Here is a 19,173-nt window from a genome sequence, read left to right as displayed (position 1 = left end):
CACTTTTAAATCTAAATTGAAAACTCACTTCTTTGGAACTGCTTTTGTTGTCCTTCTACCGCACCTCTGATTAGCACGCTTTGCTACGTACAGTGTGAAAGAAGTTCAACATGCATACAATTTGAAGAGAACACGACAGCCCTCTCCTCTATGGCATCCCCTACATCCGAACTTCCAGCAGTCAGATTTCAAATAAAGTTGATGTGACACGGTGGCCCAGCGGTAGCGCGTTCGCCGTTCGTTGTTGCAGAGGTTCACGGTTCAAACCAAGCGGCCACACTGGTAAAAATGCTACGTGCTGTCCGCTTCACAGCGGACGTGAAATGAGCAGGCCATTGTGTGCTCGCGTCATGGTCCACATTTGTCAAATTCGAAAAAATCATATCTGCAAATTATTGGCAATTGGGATTACACATTCGCAGCAATTACCGCCCCCCCCCCCCCCACCTCCTGGCGCACTAAAGGCCGTTTTGAAAGCCAGGTGCTGCCATCACCTTGTGCCACACAGGGACAACTGCCATTGCGGGTGGGGGGGGGGGGATGCCCATTCAAATGTATGGAAATTAGACGTGAAGCAAGTCACTTGTTGCGTGTGAAGAGCCTTGGAGATGCCCTGGCATGCAGGTGCCGGTTCTATCAAAAACAAATTAATTTTGCTCCGCGTGCACGCGTGTGTGGGGAGAGTGTGCCGCCTCGTGCGTGGATTAAGAGGGCAACTTGAGAGGATTGTGGAAGTAGCTCTGTGGTCGACCTGCTTCCACAGGCACACTTCTGCGAGCTCAGAGTGGACTCGTGACGTGACGCACACATTGGGAAAACAAAATACTCTTTGGTGCCTGTGCTCAGAAACTGTGATGAAAAAGGTGGGTAGGTTGCTCCGCGGGTGCGCAAATCATGGCTAGGTAAGGCAGAGAGCCCATTGAGGCAGCTCATGTTTTGCTTATGGAGATAAACTGGGAGGGAAATAAACACACAGGGGGGTCTGAGGGTGCGTGTACCATTGCGAGACTGGAGTTCGATTCCCGCTCACGGCCAATACCAGCGACAATTATCCGAATCGGTCCTGCGCCTCCCCTAGGTCAACTCGGCCTCAAATGAGTATCTGGTGGTGCTTACCAACAGCACTTTCCCCAACAGTCTTTTTAGGATATATGGGGGATCTTTGTCTTTGTATACAATACAGGTAGACCAACACTTGCTTTCATCCTTTCATGTCAAGTCTTTAGCTTATAATGCAGTGGGGTATCCAAGAGGGAGAATTTTGAGGGGGGGGGGGGATTTCCCCACCTGGCCATCACCCCCCCCCCCACCCACTTGAGAAATTAGAATACTTTTTTTAACGTGTGGTTAGCTTGGAGGGCAGATCGTGCCCAGCTCGAGAATGTGAAATGCCACTCCCGTCTCCAGACGAGGAATGCAGTGACATGCTGTCCAATGCTCTCGAACATTGGACAGCCCAGGTTACCATCATCGTCGTCACCACCACCACCAGCGTCCTCATCACGTGTGGCCTCAGAAGTGAGCGTGCGCATCACGCGATGAGAGCTTAGCGAGCAGAGGTCACCGGCGCCTTCGCCCAGCCCCGAGGAACACTCGGAGAAGCGTTCCCTAGCGGCCTTCCCTAGCAGGTTTCCCTAGCAGGTTTCCCTAGCGGCCTTCCCCAGCGGCCTTCCCCAGCGGCCTTCCCCAGCGGCCTTCCCCAGCGGCCTTCCCCAGCGGCCTTCCCCAGCGGCCTTCCCCAGCGGCCTTCCCCAGCGGCCTTCCCCAGCGGCCTTCCCCAGCGGCCTTCCCCAGCGGCCTTCCCCAGCGGCCTTCCCCAGCGGGTTTCCCTAGCAGTGTTGCCTAGCAGGTTTCCCTGTGAAGAGTTTCCTAGCAGCTAACAGCTGCTCTCAGGTGTCGTGTGCCAGGCACGGGCGACGTGCAAATAACAGGAGGCTCGGACACGCGGCGTCTCGGTGCCCCTCGCCCCACCCATCAACCACCACCACTGGGGCCGAGGCCTCGTCGTGATCACCGTGACGCCGGTCGTGCCAAAACAAACTCCTCTCCAGGTGTCAGTAGCAGCAGGGGCGGCTTGGATGTGCACCAAATACCGCTTAAACCCGCTATGTATTCAACGTTGCTTTTGAAAGGTTTGGTTCTGGTTAACCGTTAGCAACCCCCCCCCCCCCTCCTGGTTTAATCCAGTTGAAATTTGTATATTTACTATTTTATTTCGCTAACATGCAATGTTTATTGATTTGTTGCATTCTTTAATCGCCTCTGTATTATCACAAGTGCCAAAGGCAGCAGGTATAATACACAGATGATAGAGCAATACAACAACAATTGCACAGCATTTATGACATATACTCTGCAAAATGCAATTACTGAAGCCTTCAGTAATTGTATTTCCCCAGAAATATTGCCGAGTAAACACACCGTTCTTCAGAGATGCGTGTCTGTATCTCCACGTCTCCCGTCTCTCCTCGTGTCAATCTGAGAAACACAAGGGAGGGACAGAGGAATGGAGATAAGACACTCACACAGCAATAGAGACACTGACAAGGAGACACGGGACACAGACACGGTCTTAGTAGGTGCTTGCAAACAGCACACGTCCCGATAGTCTGTTACAGGCTGTACGGGGGGGGGGGGGGGGGCTTGACGGCTGGATTGCCGTAACAGCCCCATGAGGAGCATTACCAAAGTGAGATGGTTTCTGGAAAGTGGACAATAAAGGCTACTTGACATCCCTTGCAGGGAGAGTAGGCCATTGTGTTTTCTTGTGTCGTAGCTTAAATTCTAAATTTGAGAATTAATGGCACCAACGTTTTATTCCCAGGCTTGGCTTAAATCAGAGGGCAATAAACATCTGAATCGGTCTTCGTGCCTCCAATCCACACGGTTGGCTACGTACGATACGAAAGAAGTTCAACATAGTCTTGCAACCGTCTCTACAACGACCTGAATTGCCCAGCGAGGTGAAGTATGGTCGAATCAACTGTCACAATCAATAAACCTACAAGGCTCTCAATGGGTTAGCTCCACATTTTTTGCTGGAACTGTTCCGTATTTACCCTCCAACGAAGTCCCTGAGATCACCTTCATCTTAGTACCCTTGAGGTCAAGGCTCTGCTCCTGGGGTGATCGGGCTTTTGCCACTGTGCAGCTTCCAGACTATGGATCAATGCTCTGCGTTTACTAGTAAGGCAATCAGAGTAGTTAGAGCTGTTTAAGTCTGTCTTGAAAACTCTTCTCTTTAAATTGGCCCTTAGCTCCTAGCTCTGGCCATTTAGCCTGGTTGCTTTCCGTACATGGCACATTTGGGATCTACGGATGAAAACGCTCCTTGCAGATAAAAAATTAGTAATAACATGGGAAGGCCTTCATCCAGCAACGGATTCGCAAAGGCGCTGCAGAAGGTCACTCCCGACTGGCGCAATCAGGGCTACTGGGGTTCAGTGGAACATTCAATGTCCTGGTGGGAAGCATCCCAAGTTGACCGGGACAGGTTGCGACGTTGCTGTCCCAGTCAATAATGGAACGACGGGCCAACGTAGGTCCAACATTGGGCCAATGACGATTTAAAGCTTTCGTGACTGCAGGGATTCATCTTCTTGGTTCTTTCAGTAAAGTCACGTAGAAGGGAAGTAATAAAATAATAAAAATAAGACAATTCTCACGACGTTTCGGCCACCAGGTCTGTCGCTTCGACAGACCTGGTTTTCACCTGATGACGGCTGCTTGCGTTGTGGCCGAAACGTCGTGAGAATTGTTTTATTATGTTTTATTTTTATTATTTTATTACTTCCCTTCTACGTGACTTTACGGAAAGAACCAAGAAGATTGGGCCAATGGTTCCAACGGCATGCCCACGTTGGCCCAACGTTGGCACGTTCACTGGGTGTGTGTGTAGTTGTTTCGAACAAGGCTGTGAATGTCGACGTACCCAGAGCTGTATTGTTGTGTGTGCAGTTATTTCATGTCACCCGTTTATTATGACTATCATTGCTCAGTAACACAATTAAAACAATACTGTCATAACCGTTCTTACAACACAGATAATAAGCGTAAAAATTACAGTCACCGTAATAAATAATTGCAATTAGCAGTTAGCTGGTAAAGTATCAGACATTGATTAATAACAGCAGGCTACTCTTTACTCGTAAATGGTTCTCACTAAATCTCTTGCTCAATAACTCAAAAACACATTTGTCAATTACACCGTGGCCTGAAAAGAAATAATAGGAAACGTTTCAGGCAATGGCCCCTCTTCATGGCACATCCACAATCAATGTGAAACACTGATATATTTGTGCGATGAAGGAAGGCCATTTCCCAAATCGTTACCCATCGAGTTTTTCCTTTTCAGCTCGCACACAGCGGTGTTGTTACCGACGACGAGTGTGTCGCGTTTGTTTGCTAATTGTACTTGTGGCACCACTGCCAATGCAGGATCAGCAGCATGGCCAAATAATAATCTACTGTGGAGGCGGCTGCTGCTGCTCGAGATCAACAGGGATTGACATTATCGCTTGACATGAGCCCATCAAAGACCTCTATCTTTATCTTCTCAAACAAAGACGACGCATGTGTGAGAATTGCATCGTTTATTTTCCACATTTCCCAGTGTAATGGGGTTTTTTTCTCCCCCACCCGACCCAATTTCCGAGGCTTCTACAGATTTCGCGTGAGGCGCCGCGTGACGCACACAGCGGTCCGTCCGCCTGCGAGTCCTCGTCGCGTCGTCCGGAGGGAGGGGGTGGGACAGGGGGAGCCCAGAGCGAGATGCGCAGGCTGGCGCACACTCGAGCACATTTCCAATTCCATCCGTGACCTGATTCACGATCCGCGTCCGGTCCTCCGAACGGGGTGACTCACGCTCGCCGTGTGACGTTGGGAGCCACTTCAGTAGCGACGACGGTCGGCGGCAGTGATGGTGGTGATGATGATGGTGGTGGTGATGCTGCTATTGTTTGTGGCTCGAGTCCCCTACCCCCGCCGCTCCTCCTTGGGCGCTCCATTCACAATTCTTAACACCCCCCCCCCACGCTCGTGACGGAAGCACGAGATGGACGCAATCGACTGACAAATTACAGGAGCTATTTTGTGTAAAAATAGTAAGGGCTTAGTGTGAAAGCAGCGAGTGAGATGTGGGGCTCTTCGTTCCCCATCACGATGGCGCATGGGGAAGAGCTGCCTTGGCTACACAAGAGGGCCTCTGGGGTTCGAGGCCGTTGCGTAGTAGCTGCCGACCGTAGGTTCTGGTAGAAGCTATGGTCTGCAGCAGCTTCAGTGCCTTCCTATATTATCCACTAATTCCCTTATCCGTGCCCCTTAAGCCATCGATTCTGACTGCGATCCGTGGGGAGTGGCATCACAGTGGTTCACATACTGCGATCTGAACCCAACAACCTGAGTTTGATTCCTAGCGGTAACTGACATCAGTGGCACGGGCGATATCAGAAACGATTCCTACCCCCACCCCACCACAATCTCCCCACACTTTTCACTAATTGCAATGGACCTGCTTGATGAAGTATGGTCAAACAACCTCCATGACCGGCAAGATATGGAGGAGGCCTTCATTCAGCAGTGAATTGACAAAGGCGCTTTAATGGTGATGTTTGGTATTATTATTGTATAATGTATCTGCATTCATTCAAGGATGAGCCATCCATCTCGTCTAACAGCATGAAATTCATCCTAATAATAAATTATATTCGTGTTTTATCCATGCCTCTTCACACGGATGAAAGTACGGAGAGCACATTGTGTGGATAATAGGACCTGCCCCTCGTTCCCTACCTGTGTCAATGCTTCCTGTGACAGCAGTGGCTACAGCCTGGGCGTACTGCTCTGACCACCGCACCATGACAGACTTAAATGATGACAACAGTTACCCAATTGGTGGAAGTGAGCATGCGTTGTTGCACCCACCCCGGCCCCCCGCACGGTTTGCCACCTTGGTATTTGGGGCGCCGCGGTGGCTAGGAAACTACCTCACCTGGTTTACAGGAGGTCGTAGGTTCGATCCCGACCCTGACGCCTGTATATTTGGAGTTTTTATGTTCTCTTTCCCCGTGGCCGAGTGGGTTTTTCTCCAGGACCTCTGGTTTTTCCCCTCCACATTTAGAAACATGCACTTTAGAGCATTTAATTGCTATAAATTTACACGTGATAAACTACTTCGTTGACCCACAATTTATTGCCAGGTCGCTTCTGAAAAAGAGCCATATAGCTTAGTGGGCCTTACCTGTTAAAATAAAAAAAACTGTTCAGTTTAGTATCTAGTCCGAGAGCTATTACTGCTTTTCATGCTGTGAAGGACAGGATTGCATATTTAAGTGCGACACCAAGACCATCCGCCCACATCAGAACAATGGCTAATTTCCTGAGCAATGTTTGTTTTTTGCAATCGAGATCTGCATACGATTCCTCCGCAAGCATTACGGCTCTGCCTCTTACCACTGTGCTGCGTTTCTATCTCGCCTGACAAGGGCGACCCATCGCCCGCTTCTCCTCTTTGCCGCTCGCTCGTGCTCCCATCACTCGTCGCCCCCTCACCGCTTGTTGTTGACGTCTTCGAATCATTTTCCTTGTGCCTTCTCCGCTGATTCTACTCCCAATGATGTTTCATAGTTCTGCGTAATCATGTTTCATTTGGCAATGTCATCGCTTTTCGTCGCTTACCGCAACAACATCTTCGCCCTCTCGGAGTTCCGGATGACAATTTGCTTTCGGAGCATCGCCCATTACGAAGTGAGTTATTTCATTATTTAAAGTGATGACATCCATTTAATCATTTCGCTTCTCCGGGGATTAGAATCGGCCACTCTCCGACTATGTCCTGACCTAGATTATGTCTCTCGAGTCTTGATTTTTTTTATTTATTTTTCCCTCTGTAATTTACTTGAGCTGTGTTCACGTGTAACTTTCATCGCACCAGCCTGCGCGACTTGCCTCCCCGCCTCAAGTTTGCCGGGTGATGCGACGACAATCTGTGCAATGTCGCCGAGAATGAAGCCCCATTTAATTTATAATTTCCCAAAACGCCCCCCCCCCACCTTCATTCACGTTTTCTGGACCTCTGTTGTTTGAATACGGTGCTCGTTGTACGTGTGTGTGTTGAACTTCTTTCACACCATACGTAACTAACCATGCTAATCAGAGGACTGCCGCCTCGCTCACCTCGCTCTTCTACACGAAAACCTGCCACTTGTTTTCTCACCCCGGCACAGTTTGCCTCCCAAATTTGAAATGGCATCGCCATTTGTTAAGGTTATGTATGTGCCCGGCATTTGTACAGTCTGGTTTGATACTTTTACAACACTTCAACAATTCTAAACGTTGCAGAAATGTGCGAGCCATGACACCATGACACCAGCACACAAATCTCCACCACTCTTCTTGTGAATCATGTCATGGGGTTCACCTGAATGTCCACCATACAGCAGCAGCAGCAGCCGCCAACGGTGCTTTGGTGAATTCACAACAGGCATTTCTGGTCAGCCGTGGTGGCAACAGACCCGCTGGCTTACCACGAACCGGCCCGGTTGGTTTGGGGGCACTCCAGCCTTCCGCGCACTGCAGCACGGGGTGTGTGCAGTGGTGCAGCGGTTAGCGGTAGCGCAGCGGTTAGCGGTAGTGCAGCGGTTAGCGCCCTGCCCTACGAATCCGGCGGCCTGAATTAGATTCTCGCTCACGGCCACCAACACCAGTGGCGATTTTCTAAACCGGTCCTGGGCCTCCCCCAGGTCGGCTCAGCATCAAATGAGTACCTGGTGCGGTGTGTAAACATCACCACTCGGTAGACAAAGGCGGCCGGGCGTGGTGCTGGCCACCCACCCCCTTGTGCCATTCCGACCTTCATAGGTGCTCGCTAACAGCAATTGCTCATTCAAGCAGTGGACCTGTACACGGCTCTTCTAAGGCCAATTCCAACACTCGCTGCCTCTCTACTGTCCCAGAAGCGCCCATCCTCAGCGCCCAGACGAGTTCAAACGCGCAATCTAATTATGGCACAAAGACTCTACACGTGGGGGCCCTAATTGGGCTACTTGGGAGCGGAGCGGAGCTGAAATCGCAGAAATGTCAAGACCTGTGGCATAGGTCTATTGCCTCCGAGAGAAAGCGTGGCTCCTTTAAACTAAATGTTTGTGACAAACCTACATAGATTAATAAATAAACACACATTGCTGAACCGTTATATTTTATTCTATTGTCAGATATGGACTATTATTGACTATTGTTGCATTATAAGAGACTGTTGGGGCAAGTGCTGTCTGCGGATGCCTAATGAAGGCCGGCATGGCACATTAGGGGGGTGGGGGGGGGCAGCACCACGCCTTGCCGACTGTCTCCCAGTGCCGATGTTTACACACCGCATCAGGTACTCTTTTAAGGCCGAGTCAACCAAGGGGAGGCTCAGGACCGGTTCAGATATTCGTCGCCAATGTTGGCCATAAGCACGAATCTAACTCGGTTCGCCGGGTTCAAAGTGCAATGGGCTAACCGCGTTACTACCACTGTCGGGTATACAAAGAGAAAGATCCCCCCTTAATGTCTTCAAAGACTTTTGGGACAAATGCAGTTAGCGACCACCTATACGGTCCACACAGAGTATATATATCCGATTGGCACAGTTGGCTACATACGGTGCAAAAAAGGTTCGACGTACTTATCGAGTATCTTGGAGGTCCAGCCAGGTGGCACTGTGATTCGAGCCCTAATAGAATCGCAATCGGAAGGTTGCCAAGTTCAAATTCCTGGTCAGGGGGTTCCAAAGCAACCCATCATCCCTTCGAGGTCGACGAGCAACATGCACCACTTTCTCAAGTTTTCGTGACCTACGGGGAAATAACGGCCCATTCCGTGACAGTACGCAAATCCCACGTGCTCAGCTGGACCTTTACAGACTGCTTCCTGCAAGCTACAATGCCCAATTCACAAAACTATGAAGAGGGCATCATTGCGATGCGCTCTGCTATTCCTGCCACAATTATTTGGCTCAACCACCTGTTTGTAAAATGCTAGTTGTTGCTCTACATCAATATCGGCCATTGGGTAAGGCAGCCTGTAAAGTGGCAGGGCGGCCGGTGGATCGCGAAAGGGGCTGGCGAGTGGCCGAGACCGAAGCCACAACATTTTCCTCCAAGCTATGAAAACAGACAAACTTTAAAAATAATATTTTACCAGGTGAGGTCCACTGCACTATATATCTCTTTTTTTCAGAAGCGACCTGACCACAAAGCATAACTCAATGAAGTGGCTTATCATGTGGGAATGTATTGCAGCCATATACTCCGAAAGCATGTTTCTAAATGTGAAGGGAAAAGTCGGAAGAACCGGATAAAAATCCACGTGACCATGGGGGGAACATGCAAACTCCAGATATACAGCAGGCGTCAAGGTCGAGATCAAACCCACGACATCCTGTATACCAGGCGGGGTCGTTAACATCTCGCCACCATGGCACCGTGGAAAATGTCAGTAATACACCAATTAACGGGGGTCTCAAGGGGGTATGGGATGGAGTGGAGTGGCGGTGGTGATGACCCACCCCCCGAGTCGGCCACTGGTTACCTCTGTGTCAGCCGTGTCTCGGCGCACCTCCACGCGGAAAACCCGCCCGATGGGGCTCCCTCTAGTGGCCAGGTGTGACGGTGCACGGCCACAGCCCCGCCGATGGCTGATTAGACGCCCCCCTCCCCACCTGCAGAAGTAGCGAGGTGCCTTTAAGAGAGGCAAATTCAGCTAGTAGGTTGCTTAATAATGTGTACGCTGCACGGGTGGTAATGCTCTGCAGACTTAGGCTCGTGGCAGATGCGGATATTTGATGCACAAAGGAGAATTTTAAAATCTCGCCGGTGTGCGACTGTTGTTGTCACCCAGAATAGACCGTGTGAAACATATAAGGGCTCAATGCTCAATTCACAAAAATGCGAAGGGGGCATCATTGCGATGCGCTTCGCTATTCCCGACGCAATTATTTGGTTCAACCACCTGTTAGTAAAACGATAGTTGTTGTTGGTCTACATCAACATCGAACATTGGCTTCCTCCAAATACAGTATACTCTGGTTTCCTCTAAGATGAAAAATGGTCTTAACACAATGAAGATCCACCAAGGCATTCCTGGATAAACGGGCATTATTATGTCTACTGCATTATCAATTAAGCTTCTACTTTTGGGTATACCTTTGTGCTTCTTCTGGGGTCATTCTTCAATAGACATCATACAAGGGACCCCGGATGCCTGTGGGATAGCAGCATAATGGATTCACGGCTGCTACACAGCAGACAAATGGTGTGGTCACAATGTGGGTGAAACATCCCCATATAGGACCACAGAGCTCGGAGAATTGTTGGGCGCTCGTCCCGGCCGTTTCTCGCGCCTCCGAATGGATTTTCTCTCCCTTCTAAGTTACTCCTCTTATCTACGAGGGCGAACAACAGGAAGAATCTACTACACTTTGACCGACTTAATTTACCGATAAGCAAGGATAAAAGGAAAAATATGCCGCCACGTGTCAGTTACTCCTTCTATCCGTGTTTTCACGTGAATTAAAGTAGGAATCAATATACAGGTAATATAAATATATGTGGCTCAATTTGGGGCTGACGATAACCGTAAAAGTGGATAATAGGAGAGCGGACAACCGCATTTCAACTGCAGTTGAAATTCGTGGCGAGTGTTGAATAATTCTCGAGGATGGACGGCAACTGGATGGTGAAATCAAATAAAACGTACATCCCTGTGTTTTAGAAAAATTACTGAGACGGAAGACTGGTTGGGGGCGGGATGTTTGCCATGGACCCGGTCTGCTCCAGCGCAGTCGGGTCTCTAACCGTGGGGTTAATTTTAAACGAGGTGAGTCACCACTGCGCATGGCCATCATGTCATTGCGTCTCCAGGCGGGCCAAGCGAAGAGAGGGAGAGCGGCCAACGCGAGGCACGCTTTACGAAACGTTATTTTGGGAAACGTTCGTTAGTGCACCTCTTGCAGCGCCGGCCGCCTTATTAAATGTATTCACCGAATGTTTTCTCTTTGTAAACTGTGTACGTTTATATCTTTGCACAGCGAGCGCGTGCAAGCATCTGGAAGTGCGCGGCAGCGGCAACAACCAATAACCGTGCCGAGGGAGAAAAATAGACTGGTGGAAATATTCCACCACTAACGAAAGAGTTTATTCTCAGAGCAGCCCGCGCAATGCGCGCCGTAACAACGCTGCGGTTGTCATTTCAGATTACCTGCCGGAAAAAAATAAACATTTCTCGTAAATGGCAACAAAAGCGAAAAATGCGATCGTTTGGTCGTCAATTGTTTTCTGCATCAATTCTGGGGAGAAGACAAATGATGGGGATGCTCTTAAGACGATTGAAATGGGTTTTGAATTGAAGAAAATTTTAAAATAATTGTACCGTATTCATGAAGAGTAAAATGTTGTGTCCATGCACACTAATGTAGCTGCCAGGATTCTCAACTACACTGGCAATCCTGAAGGAGTGGTGACAATTTCACATTGATATGACAGGGATCACAAACAATCCACGTGACTTCCCACTCAGTGGTACGTAATTTTACGCTTGTTATGGACCCGCGAAGGATGATGAGCTGCATCAATACCCGACTGGGAGGTCGTGGGTTCGATCCCGATCCTGAAGATGCCTGTATATTTGGAGTTTGAATTTTCTCGCTGTGGTTACGTGAAATTATCTCTGGGTCCTCCGGTTTTTCCCTCCACATTCAGAAACTTGCGTTTAGAGTAGTTGGCTGCTTTACATTTCCACATAAGCCACTTCGTTGAGCTATTGTTTGTGGCCAGGTCGCTTCTAAAAAAGCGCTATAGAGCTCAGTGGGCCTTTCCTGGTGAAATAAAAAATATAGTTTAAATAGTTTTAGTTTGAGATAAATGCCCTGGTATGGTTCAATTTTTTGGATGTGATTTTAAGAGTGTAATTCAATAAATTCAAGTAGTATAACTAAAATCCACTTCTTTTCATATATGCAGATGGCATAGCGCTAACTGGGACAGGGCAACATCCTCATACATTGCCAATGCTCTTAACAGATTACATAACTTTCTTGGAGGCATATTTCCGTCACTGGAGACTCCAACCAAATCCTTCCAAAACCACTGCAAGTGCATTCCACTTGAACAATCATGCAGCAGATGCCACTCTTGGTGTGTACTTCTGTGGTAGCCCAGTACGCTATGACCCCACGACAAGATATCTAGGAGTTATCATGGACAGAAGCCTGACTTTCAAGCCACACATAAAACATATCTGTGAAAATATCTAATCAAGAATCGCTCTGCTTCAGAAACTTGCAGAAACGACCGGGGATGCCTGCGCTAATGCGCTGCAAACTGCCGCCCTATCGCTGAATCCACTCAGTGGCAAAGCACTGGCCTCCAGCCTGGTCCGGGAGCTCATTCATAAAACTGTTAAATGCACAATTAGATAAGGAAATATGCATTGTAACCAGAACATCGAAACCAACACCAATCTCCTGGCTCCCTGCTCTGGCGAGAAATCCTGCCACCAAATATCCGCAGAGACATGGAAACTGCAAGTGAGTTTACTTGTTTTCGTGCCAATGACAACCACCCATAACCATCATCAATCAAGACCTCCACAATCTTCCTCACCGCTGACACAAGTCCTGATCCGCCTTCTGGGATCGCGTTGCTGCCACCACACTCAAATCTCACCCAGATTCGGAAGAATGCCGGCAAACAGTGGAACAACACGGACGTCCAGAATAAACACCTCCTCATTCGAGGCCCAAAAACCATCGCACCTCCTGGCTTTGACAATCCTCAAAAACACGGATGGAACCATCGACCGCATCAGAACATTAACAGGCCATGCACACATCACCTTCATGTATGTGAAATGTAAGACAAGCTACAGTGGTGCGACTGTGACCGTACAACCCAAACTATGGACCACAGAGTAAACCACTGCAGTCTGCGCTACTTCAGAGGAATAGCAAAACGACACGAATTCTCTCGAAGCCCTCTCATCGTGGCTATCAGACCTTCACATTGACATTCAAATCCTGAACACATTACCCCGACCAAGAAATCCAACCAAAAATATGCTTTGTTAAACATTGTGGGCAAGGTTTTTAAAAACGGAAATGTTTATTCAGCTAAGCAGATAACGCACCACAGTCTACCCGGGAACCCAGTCTTTACAGTGCTGCCCACAGCTGTGGGCTGGTAGGATCACTTGGAGACAACCCGGCTACTACTGCAGGCACATGGCCAAGCAAATTGCATTGTGCCAGGCCAGCTTGCAAGTAGCAAGGTCAACCTTAAAGTGCGCCAGTTTATTTTTTTCATTTAATACAACTTCCAGTTGTTACAAGATGGGAAAATAGATTTCTTAAAATATCACAGGGAGCAGTGTAATATCCCCAGAACAATGACATGACACCATTAAGTTTATCTAATCGTAGGACCTCTGCTAAAAAAAGATAATCGTGACTCGCTGTGGTTTTCCTGCTAAAAAACGAACAATCCACACGAGGTGGCTCACCCTCTTATACACTCTGCAAAGAGTGCTCATCACAAGGCAATCCATATATCAATTGATCAGAATCGCGAAGACCGTTGAATCCGGACGACCGAGTAGCCCCGACCGAAAGTGGCACTGGAGCCCATGGCGAGTTCAAAGCCGGCGTGTCTCCGGGAACTTGCCGAATTCCGTGTGTAGCTAGGCTGGCCGACAGGGTGACAACACGAACGGGATGACCGAAGACCCACACCTGGCCAGCCTGGATGGTGGGCATACGCCAAGAGTGAATGATCAGTATCTTTATTTTGACAAGAGGAATCCGATGCGCTATGAAGCTCTTTTTCACAGGTGCCCAGCAGGGGTGGATCAGAATGATGATGCCGGTGTCAGGCAAGTCAGTCCCTGTTGGATATCTCGGAGTTATGAAGTCGCACCACTTGGCATGGAGTAGTTGTCTCTAGCAGTGCATGTGAAATGCCTGAAATCTATTGAAGTCGGATTGCGGGATAGTCCAAGTCTCGGTGCCATGCAAGTAGATTGGCATCGCGTATGTTTCATACACCCGATATTTGTCCACCATGCAGAGCCGTGGCTATACCCGCCACAATGCCGATCCAGCAACAGATACCAAAAGACTGCTAGATACGAGGTATAGGAAAATCCTCAACACCCTTAACAGTGTTCCAACGATGATGCTTGGGCTGATCGTTGAGAATCTGCAGCTTTGCCTTTGCCAGGAAAACGTGAAGACTGATGGTGCGTGCCGTATTCCGGAATAGCTGGAAAGCCAGTTAGGAGTCTTTGGGGCACGCACGGACAAAGCAGCATCATCTGCATAGTCCAGGTAGGAGAGAAACACTTGTCACGGGCCTTGCTTATCAGGGCAGTTGATACCAACTCCATGAGCTATTCATTTACAGGAAAAAGAGAGGAAGGAGTGAGAATGCAGCCTTGCTAAACACTGGAGGTGGTCCTGTGGCGTTGGGGACAATCCAGAGCCGATGCGAATGCGAGCCCCCTTGCGCTCGTGTGCAGGTTGAGACAAAAAGTCCAGAAGGAGCCCCCCCCCCCCACTCCCTTCAGTGCCAGCCAGAGCGCTGCTCTATCCACAGCATTCAATGTGGACTTCACATTCTATAGAAGTCACGTTAAAATGGGCGCTAAAAACTCGCGATTGTAACTCTGAGAGTAGGGACTAATGCCGAGTGGACATTGATGTTTGGAGAGAAGTGGGATCCGCGAACACTTTCCCAGGCGCAGACAGACGGGAGATGGGGCGGTAACTTGTCGCATTCTGTGTGAGGATCTTTTCCCTTGGACAAGGATATGATAATGCCATCTTTTAATTCTGATGGTGCCTTTCCCGCCTTTCAGACCTGCAGTGGGGAGCCGATAACGAGCAACGTGGAATTACGAGATTTACATTTTTTTACTTTAAATGTGGCCGTGACCATCCAATCACTGCACCTGAGAACTCGGTGTACAAAAACGGGAAACCCTGCCCAGATTTGAACCCAGGATCTCTACGATACTGGCTTAGAGCGTTGTGATACAGCCATCATGAGCGTCCGATTTAATCTGGTCACCTAAATAAGTTGTACTTTGTAAGATAATATTTCTAAAACCTGTACTGCAAGTTTTTTGTTTTTAAGAGTTGGACATTGCGATCTTTAGAGGAGTAAAATTTACAACTGCTTTTCTGCAAGAAACAAAGGAAATGAAATTGTATTAAATACCATTATTTATGGCCCCATTTAATGAAAAAAAACGGCTTTGAAGTGTGAACACTCCCGTTAGGAACAACCCTGCCACGAGACCCAGTGATGGCTCTTCCATGGCTCGTCCATTACTGGCGTTACACAACCAGCAGACCCCCCGCAAATGAAAAAAAAATATTATCAGCGAAATTGGAGAGAACCTTTTCTCCCTCTGCCACTTTCATGCACGGCGCTTGCACTGTACGCCGCAGAGCTTCTCTCTTGGGTTTTAATTGCTGACCTGAGTTGACTCTCAGGGCCCCCCCCCCCCACGACTGTGTAGGGAAGGCCAGAGGCGAGACTCGGCCCTAACGTGACCCAGCGACGAGTGGGTGATGTTCGAGCGATATTAAATCAGAGGCGGCGCTCATCGTCACAGCCGTTTACCGCGGGGCCCCAAATAATTTCCGCTGTGCCGACAAAACGGGGCCTTCCTCCCTTACCCAACAAACGCACAACGTTGACCCCAACGCCCCCATTTTGGCCGTCCTGGGTACAACCAAATGACCCGGAATATGCCCGACCCTGTCAGACATCCTGAAGCCAAGCAGGGTTTGAGCCTGGATGTATGGGTATACTGGGTATATACTCTGGGAAGCGGTCATGTAGTGTTAGTGCCCAGCGCTACGAACCCGGCGACTCGAGTTCAATTCCCACTCACAGCCAACACCAATGACGATTATCCGAATCGGTCCTGGACCTCCCCTAGGTCGACTCATCCTCAAGCGAGTACCCAATGAGGTGTGCAAACATCGCCACAAGGGAGACAAAGGCGGCCGGGTTTGGCGCCGACCACCCAGCCCTTCGTGTGCCATGCCGGCCTTCATTAGGTGCTCACTAACAGCACTTTCCCCAACAGTCTGTGTTAAAGCTGTACGGGGGTTTTTGGTATATTTTTTTAGTTCTGTATCCTGGAGCAGGCGATGTGGGCAGTCGAGGGTGGTGCAGAACAATCTGTTGTACTGTACTCTGCCCCCTCCCTGCAATCACCAAACTGGTCAGCACTGTACTCTGTGGTATGGTCAGATAACCCTCTCAGTCTAAACCAGCAATGGATTAACAAACAGGTGTACACACGCACAACGAAAAAGGGAGGCTGTGTCCATGAGCAGCCATTGTGGACCAAATTGCCGTGTCCATTTGCAAGTGGCAGCTGGTCCTGGACCAAGAAGGCTGTAAAATGAGCCTCAGGCATTTATCTGAGCGTGCGGAGTTCACAGTGATGATAAAATTCAGCCTACGCCAAACATCCGGGGAGTAATCGTGCCGTGCACGGTGGCTGACGCCTGTAATCCAATATTTTGCAGAAAGGGCTTTTACAGATCAAGCGGAGATCATTGTCAACATTATCATGTGGACGAGACTCCCTGATCCCGCTGGGCTTGAGGTGTGCACAAGATGACAGAGCGGTCACAATGAGTAAGTTGACAAGCCATGTGTAATCCCCTCGAACGCGTGGATTTTCTCAGGACACTCCGTCCACATGCAAAGCATGAATTAAACAGGTTGCTCATGCACCATACCCAGTACATGATCTCTCTTCAGTAAATCTTCACAGCTCAACGAGGCTTTCCTTGACGAACGCTCATTATCATTATTTAAATTCACGTGCCAACGTTTGGTAGAACTGAAAATTTAAGCTCGAATTGGTACTTCCGTAGACTCGGCTGTGTTTGCATCAAATTGGTGGAAAGTTCCCTTCCGTCGCTCCAGCACGTTTACTCGCGGCCCTTTTTGCACGGGCCTCCGGTACCGTTGCCACGTGCGTGATTTTTTTTTTCGCCCAGGGCCAGAGGCGCCAGGCGCCGACATCTGGTGGTCGTCGGGCTTGCCAGCGAGCGCGCTCGCTCAACCGCGAATTTCCAACTCCCCGAGGGCTGGAAGTAGCAGAGACTGGAAAGCCAGACCAGCCAAACGGCAGCGTCCGCTTCACCCCCGCCCCACTCCGCATCGTCCACTCTGCCCCCACCGCGCGACGAGACTTCAATCACTCTCAAGCGCTGGGGGGGCTGGCGAGCTGGCTGGGCCACTGGTTTGCTTTGCGATTGTATTGTTAGATTGCAGGACCATTTCTGTGCGCCCGACCACATGCTGCTGGGCTGCGAGCAATTTGTAAAATAAATTTGGGGATTGTGGCTCAGAAAAATGCTCCAGCCTTCCAGTTGTGTAATGATGGGACCTGTTTAACTTTCATTCTGTAAGCTTACTTTTTCCACTTGAGTTGTTATTATCCCCACACACAAGCCAATACATTAATTTCACTGTCCTCTCTATCACCAATTCGGAACCAAATCAAGTTTACCACCTCCTTTCCATGGGACATGAGCTGAATCATGTTTTGTGTTACAGATGTAGTGTCAATTAATTTTAATATGACTCACCAACGCGAGCTGTCTATCTGGAACACAACGAACTATTATTTGTGAATGATGCCACATGGTGTTTAATTTCTAATGTATTAGTCATGTCACAACGCATCAATTCATAGATTAAAATAAATGATTGTGCTCATGATTGCATGCGTGGAATCATGCATGTGAGGAGCAATAATTTGTTATTCATGCAAAGCATATGCAAATTGCATTTTAATGTTACGTTTAGGCTCATGGGTACACAAAACTGTACAAAAATGGAAAAAAATTACAAACAATGCAAAAGGGGACATTTAAAAGCAAGACAACAAAATATAAATTATTTAATAAAATTGTGACCACAATCATGACAATTGACTGAATTGCTGTGGGGTGAATGCTTAATATTTTAATTCATAAAATATTCAGTGGAGGGTTCATAATGACATAGATTTGGTCAGATGTTTACGTGGCCTAATACAATCTAGTATGAATTATAATACTGTATTGGCTGTGAAAACCTTTGTGTTAAGTTAACCTAATTGCTTTACAGATGGTTGGCTAATTTGAGTGCAGACATTTTAATATTACTTACGCAGTGTATATTTGTGGCACAATAGAAATTGGCACCCCGGCATCCCAATGATTTAATTTTGTAGCAACAGTGTGAGTTGGGTGTGTTTCGAAGTCGCCCCCTTATTTGCTATAGGTTTCAACAACACATGGCATATATGCGCACGGTCAATATTGATTCCGGGCAGTAGGTTGCTATCGGGGCTCGAGTAAGTGGACCTTGTATGCACACCAGCCACACGGCTAACCGAGGCCTGAATTAGGCCCGCTCAGTGTGAGACACGTAACGTGGTACTATCCGTTGATCTGGAAATCCATAATCTCTTCAATTCGAATGTGCAATATATTGGCACATTACTCTCAAAACACAACGCTCGACTTTTTTTTATGTCTACAGTGTAGCCGACGACAGTCTTGAGTTATTGATGGCCTGCAGCAATCGTTGGATGGCGGTGGCATTAAACTGTGGAACTCTAACAATTTGCTTAGTGGCCAGCGTACTGACCCTGCGAGGATTATGAATACAGCGCACCGCTCTAAACATCAGTCAAAAAGGATGTGCAAAAATGTTCATCCACTACAAGTAAAATAAGTCAAACACTGGGACATTGCTCGTCTCTGCTTAAGGATATAACCACTGTTGATTTCCCATAGGAAATGAATATCCCTCCCATAGAGCAAGTTTGGACTTCAGATCTTACAAGATACAGGATCTATTCACATGGCCACATCCAGCTGTTTGTTCAATAAAGCAGGTTAGCTACCACTGGTTGCATTTAATCTGAGCGATTATGAAGGAAACACTGAACAGACACGCATGTTTCGGTTAACATGCATATTTACCCACATGTTCTGTTGATGTGATGACGAATTGGTGACATTTTGATGAAAATGATAGAGATCTTCTGTACGTATTTTACAAAAACTGTTCAGTTTTCTTGATGGAACAAAAGTGGATTTACAAAAAAAGGTAAAAGTAA

General features: G+C 48.3%; 1 protein-coding gene across 2 annotated transcripts in view; it reads right to left on the bottom strand.

Moving 5' to 3' along the window:
• Positions 1–19,173, bottom strand: part of CBARP (CACN subunit beta associated regulatory protein) — a 58,869-nt gene that overhangs the window by 13,571 nt on the left and 26,125 nt on the right. For both annotated transcript variants that reach the window (XM_078877094.1, XM_078877093.1), the window contains one exon: positions 2,422–2,478. The gene's annotated coding sequence lies outside the window, so the exon portion shown is untranslated. The remainder of the gene's footprint in view (positions 1–2,421; positions 2,479–19,173) is intronic.

This window comes from Lampetra fluviatilis, chromosome 46, assembly GCF_964198595.1.
Source record: "Lampetra fluviatilis chromosome 46, kcLamFluv1.1, whole genome shotgun sequence".
Lineage (NCBI taxonomy): Eukaryota > Metazoa > Chordata > Hyperoartia > Petromyzontiformes > Petromyzontidae > Lampetra > Lampetra fluviatilis.
The sequence above is the reverse complement of the archived record's forward strand: the minus strand, read 5'-3'. Positions and strand labels throughout refer to the sequence as shown.